At 45.9% G+C, this 24,430-nt stretch overlaps 1 pseudogene; it reads left to right on the forward strand.

Annotated features, from left to right (window-relative positions):
* LOC144163743 (uncharacterized) overlaps positions 1-22,462 on the forward strand; it is a 44,383-nt pseudogene extending 21,921 nt beyond the window's left edge.
* Positions 22,463-24,430: the final 1,968 nt, after the last annotated feature.

A 24,430-nucleotide genomic window follows, 5' to 3' on the forward strand; every position in this document is an offset into this window, starting at 1 on the left:
TCGTAATAACAGGTAATTATTCTGTAAATAGTTAAGTGTAACCTTGAATAGATTCTTCACGTTTTGCAAAGAATCATACTGGATTCCTACAACATTTCTCGTAATTGACAAGCCATAAGAAAATCATGGCCGTGAAAATGTTAATTGTCTTTTTCAATATGCGGAACTGCTGACAAAATTTTGCATTCCACGAAAGCGTGCGGTGAGCAACGTCGATGCAGCCCTTGATGATTGCTTGACACATAAGCCGCCCCTTCCTGCTCACATATACGTCAAACCGTTGGCTTCAGCTACGCACACTGCCGAACTGAAGGATCCCTGCTGGGTATCGGTTTATGAACGACACACCTAGAAGCACACTGTAATTGGAGAGAAATGACTGAGCTGAACTCGTGCACTGTTGAGTGAAGCGAGCGTGTCACAGCTAGAAGTGCTTGCGCATCAGTTACTATTTTTTTACACAACCAAAATTTCAGCACTTCATAGCTCAGAGCCTTGATTTGGTGGGCCTTATTCACCAAATAGTGCACGAGCCCACATGACACGCGCAGTGCATCGGTATCACTAGCCTTCATTAGGGGCTGGGGTGTGCTAGTAGAGGCCCATCCATTGCATTGCTTGCCTTCTTAAGTTCGATAATTAACTATAAATCTTTAGTTGATTGAGCGCCTGCAGTATTTGTTGTTAGTTTCTGTGTGGTAAGTAGTCTCGGATAAGGGTACGTTGTAAACTTCCTTAACTTCCTGCACTATTTACAACGATGCAGCTGCCTATAAAAACAAACCCCAAATATTCGCAAATATTTTTGGGGCACCTCCTGTACAAGTTATTTTTTAATCTACCGCAGGTGTCCACCCGGGTGTTGTGGCCACGGCGTTACGCAGCACACGCTAAATTTCGACTTTGATCGGCAGACGCGGGCAATTCTGGATAGACAGGCTGCACGAACATGCCCCGCTGTTAAAAGCGTTGCGTGGTGTGAACTAAAGCGTAGACCTCTACTACAGCACCATTATCGTAGCCAAGGTCCAGCTCAGCATGATTTGATGCTGATTGTCGCGGAAACTGAACCGGTAAATCCGGCAGGCTCACTAGGGTCACCGATGCCTTCAGAGCAAATGAGGAGGGGCGAAGTGGGGGAGTCTAGTGAACTACTGATCCACAAATAACCCAAAAAACTCCAAACAAGTACTGATTGTAAAAAACGCGCACTTACCCTACTACAAACGACGTTTACAACGCGAAATTCTTCTTCACTGCAGTCTTGAGCTTGCGAACAACAGCACACTTTGTTCGCATGCAACGATATCCATCAGTTACGACGCCTGAAGGAGACGGCGATGATCGTAATACCTGCGCTCTAACCGTCCCCGTGTGTCCAACACACGCGTGTGTCGGAAGAGAAGACATCACCTTATCAAATTCCTATAAAGATGACTTAATACAAAAATCAAGGTATACAACTGAAGAAAACGCACCAGCAACAGGCAGCGCACATACGCACAAACAAACATAGACAAAGTAAGAGGTAGTTGCAAGACTGCAATAATAACTGCTCTATATTTAATGAAAGTCATGTTCGTACGCTAATATTGGTAATAATCGTTCTGTTTCCTACAAATATAATAGTTTAAATCTCACAATTAGGATTTTTCTATGCAAAAGTAAATACATATGAATTTACCCTGAGAAATTGGCGCTGATGTTTGAAAAGTTGGCTTTTTTTTGCTTAATTAATTCACGGTAGTTTCTTGACGGAGAGAAGTTTTTCACTCTTGGATTAGGAAGGGGTGGCAATCGGTTAGTCCGGTAAAAGAAGGGGGAGAACTGATAAAACGCTCAGTGCAAAAAAAGGATTTGCGGCGGTTTGAACCTTGTACTTTCCAGGCAAAAGCGGGAAGGTCGAGCATTGAACCCCTGAGCTATCGCGCAGAGTCTGATTTCTTGCAAAACGTTCATACAATTACTTTCGTTCTTGGTGATTATTGTCGCTTGTTGTTGGTTTTCCCCCATATTTGAGAAATTATGGCAGTTATCACGCTTTTTCCTCACGCACAGATCATGCAGACGAGGCCAAATATACTTTTGGTACAAGTGATTTCGCGAAAACTCCCGTATATACTCAAGAAAAGCTTTCGGAGATCATTTCCGATTCTTCTCGGCAAGCCACGGTAGCCATTTGTGAATTGGAATATGCGTCCCTGGCTTTAATAACACTTGTTTGTCACGCACCGATCTCACAAACAAGCCCCATCATGCTAATCATTACAACAAGCGATGCCACTCCAAGCACGTCAAGCGCAGCAACCCCGTCGTGCAAGACGACAGCTGACAGCAGTGCAGACCTGTGATATCCATTGATGTGTGTGTGGAGGTTGCAAAGGCCACCAAAGCAGCCCTTCGCGATTACAGAGATGAAATTCTCGTTGGTTCAACTGCTACAAGGACAGCCGCAGTTGTCATTGCTTGTTGCTTTTGTGTTTCGGTTTCGGCCAATGTGTTGCCGTGGGACTTGGCTTATTTGCTGCACTTCATTCACACGCCGCCTCACAAATATTTACTTAGCTGTACAACCCCAAACTTGCAGCTACGTTTAACAATACGTTGTTGCATTTGGCAGCTATGTGAGGAAGTGTGAGCCAAACAACGTGCAGTGCGAAAAATTGAAAGTGCCTTTTTTAATGCCGCTTCTGAAGCAATTGCACTGCTTAGTTATAATAACAAAATCGTAATGGAAAATACACGAGTGAACCTGCTGGTGTTACCAGAAACCATTTGACCACATTTAAAATAATAAATAGACAACAATATTGACCACCATCACAGCAGGTTCTCTGTACGATAACCCTATGCATGCTAGCAACATAACAAAAATGGCCTCGTTGAAAAAAGCCCTGTCTACTTGCCCTCTGAGAGATCTGTATCGTCATTTCAGTTTGTGATCAATGAAAAGCTACGCAGGCTGCAGTAATGAACAACTGTGCTTGCCGTGGTATGAGCATAAACATCTTTAAAGGGCAGTCTGAATACTCATAACACAAACGTCTACGTGCAGCTTCTTAATATTCATTGTTGAATATGCCACCGTATGCTGCGGTATGCAGTCATATATTTCACAAGGAACACCTAGGGCGCGCTGCAAACCGTTGTCGACGCGATCGAACACCAGCTGGAAGGCACCGTACTGAGATGTTTGCCGAGCGAATCGGAGCTCCTAATACTCCCACCCACCAAAAGCAGATGCAGGGCCAGCCAACGCAAATACGAAAGATCCCAATCGTCACCAAATCCGGCATATTTATCCCAGAGTTCTACAAAGTCAGGATCCTAGGCAAGGTCAGTGAAACGCACTGAAGAAACGGCGCAACCGTTGCCCTTCTCACAGCAAAAGCGGCCAAAGCGATGCGACTTCTTAAACGAGACACGTCCCCGAAGGCAGGCATGAGGGAGGAGAGCCTAATCAGGCTATTAAATGCCTTCATTTTCAGCCACATCACGTACGTTGCAGTTTACCACAGGTGGCTGCCACACGAACGCCTTCGCAGCGGTCTTCAACGAGGCGTCGACCGGTGCCACGAGGATGGCAGCAAGCGTGAGAAGCGCCGGAGCAGAACAAGTAGGGTGCGGGGCCGTCGCCAACACAGACTGCCAGACGGTGCTGACTCGAGACGGGGCTGTGCGAAACTTCCCCAAAGGATTTGATTTGATTGATTTGATTATCGGGTTTAACGCGCCGACGCAACGCAGGCGATGAGGCGCGCCGTAGTGGAGGGCTCCGGATTAATTTTGACCACCTGGGGATCTTTATCGTGCGACCAAATCTCGTACACACGGGCGTTTTTGCTTTTCGCCTCCATCAGAAAAGCGGCCGCCGCGGCCGGGAATCGAACCCGCGACCTCGTGCTCAGCAGCGCAACGCCTTAACCACTGAGCCACCGCTGCGGGTAACTTCCCCAAAGGACAAATATGCAGGGAGGCCAAGCGCGTTTTGCAAGCGGCCGAACTGCGAGACAGAAAAGTGCGAATAAAGTGGTTTCCGGCGAAGGCGACAAATTTCGACGCACAACGAGATGGCACACGGAACGGAGCAAGTGCTGACGAACCGCGTCCCGGCGACCAGCCGTCTCAAGTGGTTCGAAGCCACGGGCCACATAACGGACTAGACTGATCTCACGAAAGACTACCGCATGACTTGCAGGACTCTCCCGTCCCCACACCCAAGCCTGTGTCGAGCGGAGGTGGCACTACTGAGACAGCTCCAGACTGGATCACTACCGAGCCAAGGACTGATGCATCGCATGTACCCCAAAACATACCCGTCCGACCAGTGCATGGTCTGCCAGAGGGCGCCTGCAGATCACACGCACATCTTCTTGGACTGAATCAAATACCCACAGGAAGAAAGATCAAGAACGATCCCACCGCGGCCTCAGGCAGCGGCGAAGAGCCACGACCAAGACCAACAACTTTGAGCCGTCCAGCAAGTCACTGGGCGCTCGAAAGGCAGAAACCCGTTCTGAGTAACCGCAACCCCGAAGATGACGTAGGTCCTCTTCGGGGCGCGCGAGGGCTATATGTGTACGTCGCCAAGTGTGTTTAAGGTTTCAGAATGATTAATTGAATGGTGGGCGAGATAGTCCAAGTGCCAGCGCGCGCAATGTGCCATGCCCTGGGGTGGGGACCGGTGTGCCTCCAAGTGTTATAAGGTGGGGAGAGGGGATAGCTGACTGAGGGAGTAGAGGAATCAAAACACAAACTATGACTAATAGCATCCTTGATAAACGTGCACGGGAGTTGCCCCCAAAACCGGCGCAGTGCACACTACTCCATCATGGTGTGCACCAGCACGGAGCGTTGGTCGAAATCAAACTGAGTGTTCTGCCCTAGCTCCAGCTCTAGGGCTGTTAGAGCAACTCATAAAAGCACTAGTAAAGCAACGTAAAATGACGACACGCGACAACAGCATGATATTATTAAAAGCCAACGATGATATATACATACAACTTATATCCCTCACTCATATGCGACAAGGTAATTCCACTTTTCTACTGAACAGCTGCCTACAAGCTGCTTCTCGTCTTTTTATGCTAGCCAGAATGTGAGTGCCTGTTATTACACGTTCCCTACTTCCACTACCGCAAAGCATGTGGGCCATTCATGGTCAAGAAACTACGGTTACTGTTCGCGATAATTCAGTCAAACAAAGCAGATGTAAAGCTGCAAAATTACTTTTACTGGCTGGCCATGCAATGCAGCCTTCTTTGCAGTACAAAACGTTTCTGCATGTCACAGTATGTTGGCATGCTCATTTGAAATGTCTGGCTGGTATTAGCGTCCTGTACAGAGTACATTGCATCATTGTCTGAGGAATTCACAAGCAACTCATTCTTCTGAGCAACAATATACAGCTGATTCCGCCTTTACAAATGTGCGCTGATGCACCGTCCGTGCAGCAGACGGTGGTGGAAGCCACTTTGCCAAAGCCGTTTTCGATGCCTGTTGGGATTCGACCCCGGCACTTCGTTGCCTTTCTCGGTGCACGACGGGAGAAACAAAAATTGTCCCCCAGTGGTGCACCCCCGTTTAACGAGGACAGAATGTGCACATTGGTGCAGTTTGTAGAGGATGAAAAGACGCACCAGCGCGCCCTGGTGAGGACCGGTGTGGTTTGTCGAGGATGCTATAAAAAACGAAAAGAGGTCTAAAACTTAAATTTCCAAGCAATAGTTGCATGCAGAGTGCATTAAGCACAGGAAGACTAATGGAAGATGTACACAGCAGATACAACCTAGAGATGCCACTGGAAAAAATTCAAGGGAACACACGCGCACATGTAGCTATTTACAAGCAATCCGTTTGCAGTTGTCAGCTGACAATCACAGCTACACCCCAAAATAATACGTACCCAATGACCACACTAAAAAGATGTAGGGGACTTGTACATTGCAATTCCATACCAAGCCCTTGCTGCGAATATCCGATTAGGCTACTGTAGCAAAACTAAACGTGGCTTCTCAGTGTCCTTAACTTTTGCTCATAGAAAAAACAAATGGTGTAATTATTGATTCTGCCCTGCTCGTACAGTCTACTCACATTATTTAGAACTTGAGGGGACCTGAAGAGTATGTTTGAATGACCAGAAGTTTTGATATATTTATTTATTTATTTATTTATCAATACTGTAGGTCTTCTGCAGACCCATACAGGAAGCGGGCATAAAACATCCCAGGTATCTGATTAGATACAAAGTCAAGGAAATACAATATTTCGAGGGACGATACGCAGAACAGCGGAACACTTACAATAGCGAGTACATCGATAGTACTTTGGTGTTCTTCCCATACACGAGAAGAAAAAACAAAAATACTAGAAACCGCGTTCTACGCATGACAAACAAAGTATGCACAAAAAGTACAAAACACCACTGCAAAACACATTTTTTGCTATCACAACAATAAGAAGAACAACAAAAATAACTATTCAGGCTCTGTTACCTGCTCCACAAATGAACAAAATTGGTCAATAGTTGTAATATTAACAGCTTCACTTGGTAGCGCGTTCCAAGCGTTCACAGCGCGAGGGAAAAAGGAATATTTCAATACATTGCTATGCGCACTGAAGGGACGTATGCATTTATCGTGGTTCGTGCTACTAGAACGGCAGCCAGGCAGATGAATATAGTCGTCTTTACAGATTTTAAGGTGACCGTGAAAAAGGAGATAAAAAAACTTCATGGAAGCAACGTGACGCCGGCAAGACAGAGTTGCTATGTGCGCTTGATTGCGCATGTCCGTTGCACTGTCGCGCCAAGAGTATTTTGAATAGATAAACCTCAGGGCCCTGTGCTGCAGTCTTTCCAGTTTGTCGCGAAGGTAGTTTTGATGAGGGTCCCACACTATACTTCCGTATTCTAGAATGGGCCTGACTAGGGTTTTGTAGGCGGTTAGTTTAACTGCTGAAGGTGCTTTGCCCAATTTTCTACGCAGAAATCCTAATTGTTTATATGCCTTGGCGCATGTATTGGTCATGTGCTGTTCCCACTTTAAGTCTTGCGAAAATGTGACTCCCAGATATTTTACCTTGTCAGCTTTACTAATATTAAAACCATTAAGGCTGTACACGAAAGACAAAGGTCGTTTTTTCTTGGTTAGGCTTATGAACGCGGTTTTAGACACATTTATTTCCATTCCCCACATCTGGCACCATTGGGAAATGTTTGGTAAAGAAGAATTTAGCTTTAATTGGTCATCAATACTGCGTATTGTACTGTAAATGACGCAGTCATCTGCGAAAAGTCGCAATGTTACACCCGGTTCCGCACAAGAAGAGATGTCGTTAACGTAGATAAGAAATAATGTTGGCCCCAAAACAGACCCCTGAGGTACACCGGACAAAACACTGAGGCAGTCAGAATCTATGTTGTTTAAAGTTACATACTGAGAGCGATTGGTTAAGTAAGCCGAGATCCATGCAATTATTTAACTATTAATTCCAAATGATTCAAGCTTGGATATTAATTTGGAATGAGGCACACGATCGAAAGCTTTCGCAAAGTCTATGAATATTGCGTCATCCTGAAGTTTGGAGTCAATTATGCCAGCGAAGTCATGCGTTATTTCTGTAAGTTGCGTTACCGTGGACAGACCCCTACGGAATCCGTGTTGCTTCGGGTACAGCATATTGTTAGACTCTAAGTAGTTTATAATGGCTTTGTTGAGGATATGCTCCATTAATTTACAACAGTAGGTCGTTAGCGATATGGGTCGGTACGTGTCCACCAGAAATCTGTTACCACTTTTATGGATCGGAATTATTCTTGCGCGTAGCCAGTCTCTCGGAAGTGCACCAGTTTTCAGTGAAAGCATAAATATTTTAAACAAAAAAGGAGCAAGTTGTTCTGCATAACGCCTAAGAAACGCATTTGGGATTCCATCTGGACCCGGCGATTTCTTAGCATCAAGTTGTAAAAGCAGGTTCAAGATACCTTGTTCGGTTATCTCGATTTCCGGCATGGCAGAGTCACGTTCAACAAGCGGCCCTTGGACTGGGCATGCTTGGGTGAATACCGATTGAAAAAAGGAATTGAACGAGTTAACTATTGCATGCGTATTTTCAGTGACAATGCCGTTGATTTCCATCTTACGGATTGGACTGTCCGGCTTAGCAAGGTAACGCCAAAATTTTCTCGGTTGTGCCGTCATAAAATCGGTTAGGGTGTGTGAAAAAAAATTGTTCTTCGCTTGGAGCAACAGGCTTTTAAATTCTTGGTAAAACTGGCTTATTACAGCTGGATCGCATTTACGCTTCCGCATTCTTTTCAGCTTCCATTTCATATGAATTATTTCTCGCGTTATCCAAGGAGTCCTTCGTTTTGTCCTCTTACGTTTCGTAGGAATGTAGGTTTCTTCACAGTGAAAAATTGCTGCCTTAAATTTTAACCACAAGTTGTCAACATCATCGGGAGGTTCAGCGTAAAAATCGTCTAACTTCATTTCTAGGTAATCAATAATGCTTTCATCGGCCGCTCTGGAATAGTCTTTAATAAATACATGTGAATTTTCATTGCCACTTTTTACCGGGCTAAGATTGGGAAATTCAAATAGAACCAGTTTATGGTCAGAGATTCCATCTTCCACCGTAACTTGAGCATTTATTGAGCTAGAAATTAACGCAAGATCTAAGATGTTTGAAGCAAGCCCTTGAATGCGTGTCGGTTGCGTTACTGCATTGCGATAATCAGAAACTTAGCATGGTATCCAGAAGTTGCTCGCAGCTATTTGCCTCTCTATTGCTGACAGTTAGGTTATCCCAATCTATTCCTGCCAAGTTGAAGTCGCCAACAAGTACTAGCTTCGTCCGATAATGCATTTTCTCGAGAAGATGGTTGTGCAATTCCGTAAGGTAAGATTCAGGTGCCCCAGGTCGTCTGTATACTCCACCTATTAGTAGAGGCGTGGTTTGAAATGTGACAGTGCACCACAGACTCTCATGGTTCGGTATACCATGTTCTTCCTGGAACGCTAGGCCATCTTTTATAGCGATAGCCACTCCGCCTCCGCGGCTATCACGGTCTTTGCGAAGTAGGCTATAGCCATCTGGAATTATTTCTGAATCATGGATACTGGCATGAAGCCACGTCTCGGTAATCACTAAAATATCAGGCGCGAAAGCCAGTAAAATCTCCTCTAGTTTATCCGTTTTGTTCACTATACTTCTGGCATTGAAACATAACAAAGAAAACGACGGCGTACCTGCTTGGCTTCATGTACTTGAACTACTGCCTTCGTGGCCAGCAGTTTCGGAACGCGCCGGCTGCAGAGGTATCCTTTTTCCAACTTGGCTATCCCAAACGTACAGCGTGTCCTTTATTTTCAGTTTATCGAAAAGAAGCACAGCCTTATAGCCGCTGTCTCGGTTAGCTTTTGAGGACTCCCATAATTTCCTGCGTGTTTCACGGACTGAAAATGAAAAATCTTCGGACACCGATATGTTCGTGCCTTTCAACTTTGAACAGTTGCGCAGTATTGCCATCTTTTCAGCAAAGTCATAAAAACGCAATATGACGGGACGATCCCGATCAGCGATTCTTTTGCCAACACGATGAACGCGCTCCACGGTCTTCACTCCGGCAGATGGCTGAAGATTTTGTTCTCGACCTATTTCCTCAAAGATGCGGGGCCTTCATCATCATTTTCTGGTATGCCGTATATCACGATATTGTTCCGGCGGCTTCTGTTTTCCAAGTCGTCCATTTTACTGCATAACTGTGCGACTTGCTTTTGAACCGCATTAACAGTTGCTTCACACTTTTCAACTTTTTCCTTACAGTCGTTGAATGATGCCAGTGTATTCTCAATGAGAGACAAGCGTGTTTGGACTCCTCGCATTCCGATTTGAAGTTCAGTTTGGGAAGCCTTAATTTCTGTGACGGCATTTAAAATCTTCTGCAAAACATGAGAATCGGGACCAAGATTACCCTCTACATCAGAATCGGGACCTCGGTTTTCCTCTACGTCGCCGCTCAGAATTAGCAATAAGGTAACTATACGAGACGCATCCATACAACATGACCACAAACAGCCGGGGCTCGGCAACACCACAAGGCATGCACAGCTAGTTCTGAAACACTTGGTGAAACAATTTTTTTCACCAACCTGTGCATAGAAGAGCACGAAATTTAGCATCGTGCGCCTGGCGGTGCCACCGAGCCCACTGAAGCTTGGACGTAGGCGTTGCCCCAATTTATGCTGTTCCTCGTAGGTCGCGGGGGTTGCTGGGCTGCCGAAACTTCTATCGATATGGACCACGTGACGCTTCGCCGAGTCAAACCGGGGAAGCGATATGGCTGTAGCAGGGGCCAGGCCAACTTGATACGATGCTGTCGATGTCACGGATGCAGTGTGTCCCAAAGGCGCCGGAAGCGAGGCATCGCCGCGCAAACCCAGTCCCAGGAATACCTGTGCATAGCGGAGCACGAAATTTAGCATCGTGCACCTGGCGGTGCCACCGAGCCCACTGAAGCTTGGACGTAGGCGTTGCCCCAATTTATGCTGTTCCTCGTAGGTCGCGGGGGTTGCTGGGCTGACGAAACTTCTATCGATATGGACCACGTGACGCTTCGCCGAGTCAAACCGGGGAAGCGATGTGGCTGTAGCAGGGGCCAGGCCAACTTGATACGATGCTGTCGATATCACGGATGCAGTGTGTCCCAAAGGCGCCGGAAGCGAGGCATCGCCGCGCAAACCCAGTCCCAGGAATACCTGTGCATAGAAGAGCACGAAATTAACATCGTGCGCCTGGCGGTGCCACCGAGCCCACTCCATATATGACTCCAGGCAAGAAGACACCACACGTTATGATTGGGCACGGATGTGAATCACATTTTTAAACACTTTTACACTTCAACTACACAAAACAGATAGAGAAGAGGGGAAAAGTCCAGAACTAGTTTATTGGCAGTCTACTGCTGATCCAAAACCAGCAAGCAGGTGCCTGTATGACATGACTGGTTATTTTCAACCTGTGAAGTGATGTCAAAAATGAGCGTTTTAAATTTGGCCAAACTCTGAATATAATTATGGTTCAGAAAGTTGATCTATACTAATTTTTTGCTTGATTTGTTATGCTTGTTTACCAGCCGCAAATCATTTATTTTTTGTATACCCAGTTTTACTACTCCCATAATAATATATGGACCGAAATTGTTGTCTGTTGGTGCGAAAGTAGCAGATATTTTCCTATGTGGACAACTAAAAGTATGAATCAACTGAATGACTGAGCTCAAATTATGTAGCCCTTAACTATATTGAATGAGTAGAAGCCGGCGAAAAAAAATTTTAATTTTAATAATAAATAAGGACTATAATTTATACGTTTTCACTGTAAGGCATCTCGAAAAAGATGCCAGTTCAGGTTTGTTCTCCTGTAGTAACAACTTCCTTCTAACATCTAAGAAAATTTTTAGGAACTTCTGCAATACAGGTATTCGCAACCTGGATGCATGAACATCTTGTCCCTACCTTTAAAGTAGCAGCAGATCGGTGTTTTCAAGGCATGTTTCTGTTCTGTGAAGCAAATGGTGTGCCTGTACTAAATCCACATACCTGTGTAGCAGACTGCAATTAAGAGCAACACATATGGTAGCTCGGTACCTTAATGTTTTGTCCCAAAAACAAAAGAAATGCTTAACATTTTTACTCTGCCTTGGAAGTATCTTGAATGTGTTCACAATAAAGGTTTCAAGAACGCCATAATAAAGTTTATTAGCGGGAAGTTTGTACGATATCAAAAATTCAGTATGATCAATCACGTGGTGTAGGCAGGTATTACTAGCAAGTAAAATGTTCAAGGCTTACGTGTTGCATGCCTAAATCAATCAGACTGCTGTTTCCTCGTGCAAAACGGCTGCTGCATGCTTGCTGTGCTTTATGTGGCGTTTTCATTTTCCTTACATCATGTATTCTACAGTATCTATACATTTCTTGCTGTATGCATTGCATGGTGCGTGCTACATGGTACACTTGGCAGCGGCTTCAGCGATATGTTGTGTCTGTTGTGTGAAGCTATACAATAAACATTTCCTAACTTGTCAACTATGTAGGACATTGTTACGTTTGTCGTAACATATATTCAGCAGGTGGGTTCTCCAAACAAGGACATAATTCTTGTTCAAACCTTCAGAACATTCCGTTAAGCAAGAAAATTGTAAGTTGTCATTATTATGATCCATTTTTCCTCTCTGGCTTCTCGTGTTCGCAGTGCACTATCGCGCCAGTAGTTCCTGCAGGCTCTTGACTGGCAACCAGACTTCCTGGTATGTGGATACTATAGCGTAAATGCTGAAGCAGTTGTGCGTGAGTGATTGTGATATGCAACAACTTTCTTTAAAACACGGGGCACGAACAAGACAGGAGGGATAACGCCGCTTCCAAGCGCGGCCAGGCAACGTGACAAGCGCTTGGCGAAAAATTGTGCGGCCGCCGCGTTCGGAACTTCCGTGCCCAGCCCAGTAATGAATTGTGGCAGCTATCCGTTCGTCCATTAGGGTGCCGCTACCTGTACGTCGCAGGTACGGACATCCGTTTTGAAGTCAGCTCTTCATTCTGGCAATATCTGGTCGCTCGCCTACGCTTGCCCCGTTTCCCCTATTTCTAATAATTAGGTTTAACCGTGGTTACTAAGCTTTAACCGCGGTTATCGCAAACTACGGTTTTGGCTGTTGCACGCGAAATAAGCAGTCACTTGGTTGTGAGCGTAACAAAAGTAAATTGACCAACTTTTAACCTCACGATGAAAAACAACAGAGAAGCAGTGTAGACAGAAGGAAATATCGTTCACAGTTGCTTCAGACCCAAACGTGTCGAAGTCGCGTGCGGCAAGAGAGGGGCTTCCCCAACAGCTCGCAACCAGCTTGAATTTCTCGTGTCGGCTTAGCATCGCGGTGGATATTTGACCACCGCCATCTCTACAACTGCGAATTACAATACATAGCACAATTTTTTACCATACTAACATCCACTTTCTCGCATGTTTAAGTTCTTTTCCGTGATTAGATTGATTTCTATTAGCGGCGACAGGCTTTTGCTGTCGTGGTCTGGGCCGGATTAAGCCGCTTCTAGTGCCGAGCGGGCAGGCGCGGCAGCGTGTTTGAAACCACGGCCGACGGGCGCGCGGATCGTTTCTGAGTGCTGAAAAAGCTTCATGAATGCCTGCTTTAATCTTTTTTATTTTGCGAGTGACGCGCAGACTTTACGAATTTAGCACGGCTCCTGTCGTAGATGATCGGGTAGATCGGGAAACCAGACGCTGCTTATTGGCAGTCGCGCTGACTGCGAGAGCGGCGTAAAGAACGCAAGCGCCCTTGGGGGCAGCTTTGGGGCTCCCGGTATTTCAGGGCCTTCGTGTCCTCCGGGCACCAGGGGACAAGTGGCAGCGCATCAGGCTCCGCTGATGCGCTGCCACTTGTGTCCGAACTGACTTGTGCGAGTTTGAACACTGCGGCTGCGACAACTGCGGCTAGCAAACCTAAGTTTGCGTTAACCATGGTTAGCAGGGTAACCGCAGCTTCATCCGTCGGTTAAACGTAACGGTTAAACGTAACTGATACTTCCGCCGTGTAAATAGTGTATAACGCAGCAAACTGGGGATTTTTCTAACCGCGGTTTGCTTAACTAGGGTATAATCATTCCTTAAATTGATCATCGCCCGTTGTCGGGCGGCGCAGGGGCTGTCATTTGATTGCCGCGAATTATTTTACTTCTAACAATACCAAATTTATGGATAGAGGTGCAACATTACGAAGTGCCTCAAACCCCACTGCCTGGATCGTATTCACGCACCTACGCACACGCTAATATCGTTAGCGTTAGCTGTTTCTGCGACAGTAAAAAGGGCAGAGTTTTGGGAGCCTTGATTTGGCAATAACGCAATTTTTCGAAGTTTCTGCACGCAAAGTTTTTCTTTGCTTCACCGCACAGCACGCGCGCGCACACTGCAGTGCCAGCACCGCTTGGGTCCAGCGTACCGCCCGCCAGGGAGACGTCAATTCCAGCATGTAAAGCGCTGTTCACAAGTGAGGTTGGAGCGCCTGCAGCACATTTCAGAGCAATTCAGCCGCTCCGGCGCACGTCACGCTGCTTGACAGCGGGACTGAAGCGCTTTTAAGCAGCGCAAGCGGCTTTCAGCGGCGCTAGCAGCGCGAACCATCGCTTTCAGTGGATTCCAGCACAAAAAGGGCGCTTAAATACGCTGCCTTTTCGGTTAGGGACCAATAAAGCAAGATGCGAGAACCACGGCCTGACTGGGCGCGCACGTTCAAACGCCCTGCGTACCCACGAAGGGAAGAATGCAGTCTATTCTTTAAAAAGTGGGGGCGCTTCGAACCAACCCTCTACCCTTCCTACTCTCCTTTTTCTTAGCAGACGCATCGCTTCCGGCCGAGTGAGGCGCTCATCCTTGGCGCACGTGTTTTGGATCTGCGGTGTAATATCACCGGTATCAACCAATACATTCGCTGCGGTATCTCACCAAGTAAGGATACAGTTGCAGGATTAGAGAATTTTATCTAACCTTTCGTGACAGTCCGCTCTAGTCATGGGCGCCCGCGCAGCTCGACCGGAGCGTGAGCAGCAGAAACAGTTTTAGCTAAGCGAAAGCCACACCTGAGCTCGACGGGTAACCTTTCGCTTCATTGGTCGTGCCGCACGACCAGTGATGCGAACATTCCAAGACGTCATCCGAAGTGAAAAAGAATTGATATTTCAATCATGCAAACAACTCTGAAATCTGTACGACGAGGCAAAAAAACACCCCTCTTCGAACTGCTTCTTGGAGAATTAATGCCGGTTCTATGTTTTTAGTTTTTAACTTCGCGCTGAAATTTGATAAAATAATGTTTGAAGTGCAACAGGTGCTTTCAATAAAAAGTATTCGGGACAATTGTTTTGCTTATTTGTCTTTATGGGCCCCGCAATAAAATGTTGCTTTCAAATGTTTATAACTGAGTGGTTCTCGACGATTCGCTGTTCGACCCTACTAGGCGGTTCGACCCTACTAGGCAGAAATTTCCGAAGGTGGGAAGGAATCACCTATTTTAAGGACAACCATGTATATTAGCCCGGAGAGGTATCACCTCTAACCACGACACGGCCAGAGGAGCGGCAAATCTGCGCGCGCCGATGCTACACCCCGCCCGTGCTAGAGCTGAAGTGTCGAGGGTTGGGCCAAAGCGCCACGAACTAGCGGCGGTTAAAGGTAGGAACCATACCTGAAGCGCTCGCCATGAAAGTGCGCGCCCGCCGCTCCTCCAGTCCGGCCGTGCGAGAACGAACGCAGCCGCCTCCGCCGCCCGACAGTGTGGTTCGTATTGGTGCGATGCTGCGTTTCGTCTGTAATATTGTTTCTTTGGCGTTTTATTGTTCCATTGAATTGCTGCGTGGTTGGCTGTACGAATGCCCACGAATACGTCATGGACACCCGGCATATTTCACAGTTTCTTCACTCGCCCGTGCGTCGTTGAACAGCGCGAACAGTGTATCATAGCCGTGCGACGCCAAAAGTGAGTTGGACCGCGATTATGCTCCGATCACCTTTCTAAACGTATCGCCGTGACCACCATATTTGTTTGCCGTAGTCTTGTTTTCTGCGTTTTTATCTGATGCTTTAACATCTATACTTTTTAGCAACGACGGAACGGACTGGGAGCCCACACTCTAAGAAATGTGGGGAGTAGTTGAAGAATAAAACAGCTTTTCTATTCCTGCGAGGGTCATTTGGCAAAGCCCGCACCACGCGTGACGTTAGATGGTGTGTTCACTCTACTAGGAAACCAGAATAAAACTGCTGGCGAACTCTCCACACTCTTGATGGAACTTACCGGCGGTTGTACCTCTTTCGGGGGAGAGAATAGAATAGCGTACCGACTCTGTCTCGCATCGATGGAGTTCGTATATCATCCACGAGAGAGAATAGAACAGTATATCGACTCTATCAACTTCACCTGCACGCTTTCAGGTGTGCAAAAAGGCAGACACCTAAGTGGCGGACGCGAACTCTTTAAATTCGTATGAAAAAGTAGTTACCTAAAGCACCACAGCACCGGGCCGTGAAACAAAGCGTACTTAAACCAAATTGCAGCGTATTCAAAACAGCGCGGGAGATAGTGTTACACGTTCACTGGGAATGGGTCATTTGTGTGTCCTTACGCAACTGTGGCCGCCGGACTACTTGAGCGTTTTGCCTTTGCGCTTTCTTTTCTACGCGGCGGGGCTGGTGGACGGACGCGTCGCTCCGACGTCTCCGTCTCTATTGTGGTATTGCAACCGCCGTAGTGCTCTTGCACGTGTCTGTGAGGTGCTTTTTGGGGTCGGTGGCTGTGTTTGAAGTATACCGGACTCGTGGTATAACACCGTTTGCCTGCTGCGGCCGCCGCTGAAAACGTAAGTCACCGCTTCAGTTTGCCTTGCGCGGTACGGGAGAGCTCGTGCTCGTTCCCGCTAAACTTCAGCTGTCGTTTGTAACAACAGGCGCTTGTGAGGGCTGCTTAGCGTTGTTCGTTCATTCGAAGAATTAAGTGGTCACATACCTGTGCGTCCATTTCTGTGACGCCAGTTCTACCTATCCTTTTTCCGGCTTTGTGTTTCACGAACACGCGGCCGTGCTCCCATTGCATTTTCACGACGTTCAGCATGCGTTGAAGCAAGACTCGTGTGCAGTATAAGAGTTGCTGATTTATTAAGCTGGCTTCATTAAACTCTAGCTGTAAATTCAGCTTTTGTTTCATTGTTTTCTTTAGCAACGTGAAGATATAGTCGAGCGACAAGGTAATTACACTGCCGCTGGGCTTCTCCGTCGGTTCCGTTCGCATCTGGCGCGTCTGACGAGGCAGACATGTGAGCGACGGCGACAGCAACACCGTAACCCGGTTAATACCCTATCAGTTAGGTTGGTAGAGTCGCTTTATTTGGTTACCCCTATAAATACAACGGATTAAAAGGTCACAAGGTTTCTATTCAACCTCGAAGTTGGCATAGATTTCTTCCAAAAAAAAAACGTGAACGTTCCTGTGTTGCGAACCCATTGTGTAGTGCGTTGCCTTGTAGCCTCTGGTCCCGCGTTGTTAGAAAACAAAACTTTTGCTAATAAAACGTTGACGCCACGACATTTCAGTCGCGAATAATTGTTTATGTGGCTACAGTAGCCACAACAAAATTTCACGGAACCACTGGCGTGTTGCTTTGTGTATTGGACTTTTTTCATATTACCGTGCGGGACTACAATAAGAGTGAAGCCCATTCTCGGTGAAATTCCGGACTGTTTTCTCAAGAAAGAACCAAGTAACTGCTACCGCAAAACGCAGTAATAAAAATTATTACTGCAGTACGTTTTATGTTGCCTAGCGAGTGTTGACAAGCTAGAACTTTAGACTGAATATTTTCACGCAGACATGTGGTAGGGCTGGTGCTTGGTGCTGTATTTAGTAAGCAGCGTGTATTTAGCATTATAGTGTAGTATTTTTTTACTTATTACAGGCGCTACGACATAGAACGAGAGTGCCGTTCCAGAGATGTGCCGGGTGCCGAGTTTGTTCCGTGCCAGCTGGCCAATCTGTTGATGATGATGGTGGCGCTTCAGAAAATGATGACGGTGGCGCTACAGTGTCATTTGCATACACTTTTGCTTTCTAGCATCAACTGACCTTAGTTGTGTTTTATTATAAATATCATCAGAGACATAACACACCTGCATAACCAAGTTTCTGCTTGGTTAAAAGTGTGTCGCTTCCACTGCAGTGCATTAATGCTGTAGCTGTTGCAAAGTGCCAAACACTGCAGTACTTTTTAACAAACTTTATTTGGTCACCAGTAAGATGCCATGTACAGCTTCATTATTGATGGGGATTAAGTATGCGGCTTGGCTGAATTTATTTTCTGCTTGCCTACTGTTGCTCTCCATGATTCGGCCTTGTTACTGTTAACTAATCCCCCGATTAATTCCAATAACGAGAGGCTGACAGTTTTGCTGTAAAATTGATCGACTTCAAGCCACCCTTTTTATAAAACCAAGTACTTGCAGGTGGGCCTGAGTTTGCAGGTTCTCTTGTTGGTCTGGCTGCTTTTTCTGGTAGAGGTTGAAAGAAGAGAAGGAGCATCCTGTTGTTTAAAATTTTCAATAGGTGATCAGGACCTCGATGCTTTAAATTAATCCGTGGTCTCCTTCTTCCAGATGGCTTTTCAGTGGCAGTGCTGTCTTGCCCGACCCTTCTGGTGAAAGAAATGCCATGGGCCTTGCTCTCAAAGCTGGCATGCATATTTTTCTTCTGTATGTTGAGTAAGTGAAATCCACTGTAGTGGTTGGGAATTATGCTAAGTATTCAATGTGTAGGCCGGCCAAGCCTTATCTGTGTTTTATGTGGAGCTTTAATTTTTTCCCCTCTACAATTGTTTAGGTGAGATTTTTCGGGCCGTCAGTGTGCCAACAATTCCAATTGATAGGTATGCCATGCATTTTCTGGGTTTGGCAGAAACGAAAAACGGCTATTGCTCCTGCTGGCAGGACATCTAGAAGTCGAGCTCAGTGTTTCGGCACCTAGTCTTGTTTGCAATCAGTAAAACTGCATTATTGTTCTGTGCGATCACAACAGCTGTTCGCGCAGAGACTAGAGAGTAAATACAAAGGGAGCAAAAAGTGCACCCCCACATACTGCACGTGTTGCTAACGGCGCACCTAGGTCACTTATTTTGTGGGTGGTTGAGGTCAAACACTGATACAGGCAAGGCACAAAAAACGCCTGCAAATGGAATATCCCCCTCGGGGATAAATCCTCTTCAAGGATAAATTTGTCTCTTTATTTAAAGGGGCCATGAAGACAAAGTACAAGTTTGGTTCATTTGCCCCGACAACAATAATGCTATTTTTATAGCAAGCTTCAAATTATATTCAGGATATTCAGGGGAACAGATGAAGCAGTGGCTGGTCCCCATCCATTTTCCTGCAGCACCTCTGCCATCGCAGGATCTTGTTTGTGCAACGGGCAGCCACTGACCAAAGCAAATGCCAATATAAACATGAATGGGTGATTGTAGTGCAATGTTCCTGATTGTAGGATTTAACGCCCCGATGCAATGCAGGCAACGCATACAACTGGAATGGTAACGTGCAGTTAACACACTGAAAACTATGGTTTTTGTGCTGTGCATTCTCCGTGTCAGGCCTGCACATTATCTGTCGCTGTAGCGTGAAATTTGCATGCTTTTCAATGTTTCTTGTGTTTTTTTTTCAGCTACAAAAAGTTCTTATGGGGTTGGAATGGAGCTGAGTGAGTTACGCAAAGATACTTCTTTCAAACTGATTAAAGTTTTATTTTGTCTTCATGGCCTGTGTAACTGCAGGCTTGAGGAGTGCTGGGCAAGGTAAAGCTAATACATTAAAACTTGTGAGAAATGCCGGGATAAAAAAACACCTTTTTAGTAAGGCTACATCTTCAGAACTGCATTATGAAAGCATGAATATGAATTTAATTAAAAGATCCTAATGTCAATTCGAAAGGGACCATAAAATTGTTGAATTAAGCGGAGTTTGAATTAGCGGGCGGGAATTTGAATGAATAGACATCCTGCCACACTGCGCGGTCAAAACGCAATGAAGCCAACTCAGGAAACGTTATCGCCGATTAGATACTACACTTTTGTTGCGCATGCCCCGAGATCGCAGGCCAAAAGCAGCGACTGTGGCAGAAAGAAAACCTGCACCGGTGTGCACCGTTGCAGCGAAATAAGTGATCGCAGCAGCAAAGCGAGCGCGCTAAGCTGTTGTTTTTCTGTTTCATTCCATTGCATCTCTAGTCATTTTGGTTTGTTTTGGATTTGCAACACATTGTAAACTCTCGGGGCCAGCGTATTATGCGGGGAGCGCAGGAAACCAAGGGATCCCAGTTCGAATTAATCGTTCTGGACACATCAGAGTTCGAATTATCAGGTGTTTTCACCCACTGAAATATACAATGTTTTGTCGGGCCCAGGGCGCCAGCTAAAATTAACTGTAAGTTCCAATAGCGAGATTTTACTGTATTTGACTCTTATTGTTTAGCTACTTTCATGGAAAAAAATCAGCTTGAATGGCATTGTAGACAAGTGTGGAAGCACTGGGGTTTTTGCTGGACTTTGCTTCCCCCTTTTACTGAAGTCACAATGCCTGAAGCAATGACTAATAACAAACACTTCGTGCAAATATTCGGAGCATTCCAGTCACTCAACTAGCCAGCCATTGCGAGCGCATCAGCAGTTTCTGCACACACTACCAAACTGCTTCACAGTGGAGTGCTGACCTACTGAATTTGAGGGCCTGAAAATTGTGGTGTAGTAACCATCACAGCAATTCAAATTTGCTTAAGAAGGGGCATTTTGCCTCATCAGTGGACAATTGTGAATGTTACATCGATGAGTCGTTACCATGGTCATAAATTGTTAGCTGTAAGCGTATAGACTACTAATTAGCCATTCGTTTTCTGGGAATCACTTTTTACAGTGTTGGGTAAGGCAGGTCATGCAGTGAATGTGTCCACTGTGGAAGGAAGAGCAAAATACTGTTACTTGTGTTACCTCTGCTAGTAGCATTTGTGTCCTTTTTATGCAGAAGCCATTAGAGACTTCCCATTACCCCAGGATCTTGTTCTCGGGCCAAACTGTGGAGTAATCTGGAGCAGTGACTGTGCAGGTCGAAGAGATCCAGCTGACGGCTACGTACATAGTGGCTGGGCTCGCTTTGCTTTTGGCTGTCTACTGGACCTTCAACATCCAGTACGCCCCAAAGGCAAAGCGGACGTGTCTGCTTTTTCAGATGATGCTCGGCCTATCAGCGAAAGAACAGATTGTTTCGGTTATAAAAGCAGCGACTGCAATACAGGTGGGGCGACGTGTGTGAGGAAAGAAATGATGTCAAAATAAGGCATGAAATGCAGTGTGAAAACGATTTGTCTATTTTTCTTGGCTAAGCACAAACGATGGCTTTTTTTGAACCTACGCTTTGCTATGTTTACTTGTGAAGTAATTTTACTGTATTTCAGTTTGGAAACTAGAAGGAAAGAGGGCTGACACTAATGCTGTTGGGGATGTTAAAGTGTAGTATTGTAAAAGATAACATCATGCTGCATCTGAATAGTATAATTTGGCAACTTGCAGGTAGTGCATAAATCCTGCTTGAAAGGAATACATTTTTTCTGACAAAGAGTAAGCTAGCCCTCCTTGAGGAGGCATTTTGGGACTCTGGGTGAAAGAATACATTGATTCTGAAAAGAGTAAGCTAACCCTTCTTGGTGAAGTATTGCAAAATGCTGTTTGGTGGAATAAGGTAATTCTGAGGGAGTGTATGTTAACCTTCTTGGCAGAGGTATAGCAGGATTCTGGTAAATAATTGTATAACTCCCTCACTGGAGGAATTATTGGACCCGCGGTGAAAGAACTGCCGGACGCTGTTCCCACAACTCCTGTGAGAATACCCCGACCCCCTCTCCGCGAGAGGCCGGCGACTCCCTTTTGAAGGTAAGGCTATTCTGCTAAAAAGGGAGTTACCTGATGCTGGAAAAAGGAAGCGTATATGGGACAAGGATTGGGCAAGGATCGTTGGAGGTGTGCCGCCGAAAGATGTTTCGACCCATTGGTATGCGCCCAAAATATTCTACGAATACTACCGCAATCGTTCGAGCCTTCCAGGGGCCAAATAAGAGCGCGATATGTGAAGGTGAAGTCAGAAGAAAATCGTTGTTTAGAGGTGCGGGCCCAGCGGTACTGAGATCTTCCGATGGAAAGCGAGGTGCTTCTCTTCCTCGTGAAGATTAAGTGTGGCATGACGTTCTCCACCCTGGGAGCACTCTTTGGTATTCATCGTAGCAGCGCATCGCGCATTTTTTACGCTATTGTGGACTCTGTATGTAAGCACAAAACGCTGGCTCTAATGTTTTTCGGGGAGGTGGTTTTCGGGGCAACGCCTGCTTCTTTTCGTGCAATGTACCCTAAGGGTAGGGTGATTGCTTATTGTACTGAAGTGAGAATTGAGAATCATAGCAAAGTCTCAAACTGCGTAAATTGCTGGAGCGATTACAAGAGCGATTTCACACTGAAGTTTCTCCACACGTTACCCCATCAGGGTACATCACATTCGTTTAAAATGTTTACGGTGGCAAAGCAAGTTACACGTACATCCTTGCTAATTCTTGGTTAGTTGATCTCCTGGAAGCTGGTGATGTGGTTATGGCGGATAAAGGCTTTCCACACGTGAAATAAGTCCAGCTTGGATAGCAATGACGTTACGCTCATCATGCCACGTTGAAAGGTGCATCCAGCGCATCAAGATGTGTTTGATATTGAGACAAAATGTGACTCCAGAGCTCAAGTACAACATCGGCAAAATTGTGCACGTATGTAGCATTCTAGCAAACAAGCAGTGTCCAGTAATCAAGACTGCATGAAGAAAAATGTGTGGTTTTGTTGTGTTTTTTTTATTTTGTACTTCGTATGCAATAAAGAACAAGTATGACGTGCACCACACGCTTGTTTGTCTCTCTAGAACAGCTGAGAAATGGTGCCTACAGAAAAAGCATTCCAAGTTCGGTACTACTTCTGTAGAAAAGAGTCATCTCTCTTCACCTACACAAGCAGAAACCCCTTTGGTGAGTAGATGGAAACGTCACAGACCATTGTACCAACAACGCACATGCTCACTTTCACCTGCATGTAGTACACAAGCTTTTTGTGCAGCTTAAGTTCTTTTTCGTTACCTTAAAGGTAGTCAACGTTGATGTTATCCCCTACTATTGGCCCCTTCTCTCATTTCGCCGGAAATTTATTCCCCAACAGGCAAATCTTGCCCTCCGTTAGTAACAACTAATCGGGGCTCCAGCATAACCACGGTTGCGGTATGCAAACCACGAGGCCGACTTCGGTCCCTTTGCATTTCTGCGATGCTTCATATTCTTTTCGGGCGGCGTGCTTGTTCTCCAAGCCGTCAGCCCATGCTGCACTGCTGAACTGCCGAGGTGTTCCGAGGTCTTGTGCAAGTGTGTCAAAATTGGTTTTTCTTACCTTGATTCGATGGGCTCGTGTGCTTGCTAAAATCCTCATCTCTCTTTCGAGATGCCACTGTGGGCACGCATTCTGTAGCAGGGGGCTCCTTGCTATTTCTGCACAGTCCTCGTCACTAATCATGACTTGACGCATGAAGTCCGTGCAAGCGTGTTCACTTGAAATTTGCGTGGCACCGAAAATTGCTTCTGTGTGTCCCATGTGCGGAACAGGCTCGTTCAGTTTTGCAAGATTTTTCTTTATTTGCTTCTTGCGAATCATGATGCCCTAAGGGCAGTCCGAGTCCATGATTCCTGGTAGGACAGGTATCTTTTCGTGCCTTACAATTGCCACTTTCGGTGGGTACATATCCGAAAACAAAACACCTTTGTTATACATTCCAAACTGCTTGATATGGTTTTTTCCACACATTATGTATGGATATTTCTGTTGCGGTGTCCTCCATGTTCACATGCACCACCACTGCGGCTGCATGCTTGCACGCGCTGGAAGTGCCCCCTTCACAGGTACAAAGGGCTTGCGCAATCGCCCTTTTGTCGGCACGCTGATGGGAAAAAGAAAACACAGATGATCAAGCCAAAAAATTTGACCGAATGTTGTTACGAATACTGCTCTACTGCTACTCCTCAGCTACGTCTAAAAAGCAATAACGTCAAAATACAGGCGTCAACAAAATATAGTTAACAAAATCAGATATTAGAACGGTTCCAGTTTTTGAAAAGGCTGCTGTCATTGTAATTCGCGAATGACCCCCTTCCTCTCCTTCGCCCCCCCACCCGCGCGAACATAACATATTTTATGAAAACGACAACCTTGTCAGTACGGCTCAATTACTATATCCAATTTTAGCGTTCGCCCCGACATAACTTCGATCCTTCAAGATGCAAAAACTTTATCTAGCAGCCCCGAAAGTAGTACTACAACAGACGCGCATCACAAAATTGGTTACCGGTAATTACCCGGTGTCTAGGGTGCGGTAAGACAGATGTGCTCCATAAACTTTGTGGCACCGTTTTTTTTACTTTTAATCCCGGGTTCAGCAGTAGGTTTGAGCTCCACGGGCGTTTAACGCAATTTCCCAAAAGCGCTTTTGAGCGGTTTGTGGTTTTACTGATTGAAGCACTTCATATACTTCGCGTAACCGCAGCTTCACGAGCGCACGATCTGACGAACCAGCAGTAGTGCGGAGCCGAACTTTTTTTTTGCGAGGAAACGAGAAGTGATACTCCACAGCACTATACGTACACGGATACACGCTGTGACAATATGTTCGAGCCACCGTGATCGGCAGTGAACACCCTCTTGCAATTTATTACCGCTTGAACCTAATGGCCCGTATATATCAGCAGCTATTA

The sequence above is a fragment of the Haemaphysalis longicornis genome, unplaced genomic scaffold (assembly GCF_048455015.1).
Source record: "Haemaphysalis longicornis isolate Haplotype H1 unplaced genomic scaffold, Haemaphysalis longicornis Haplotype H1 scaffold_13, whole genome shotgun sequence".
NCBI classification, from domain to species: domain Eukaryota; kingdom Metazoa; phylum Arthropoda; class Arachnida; order Ixodida; family Ixodidae; genus Haemaphysalis; species Haemaphysalis longicornis.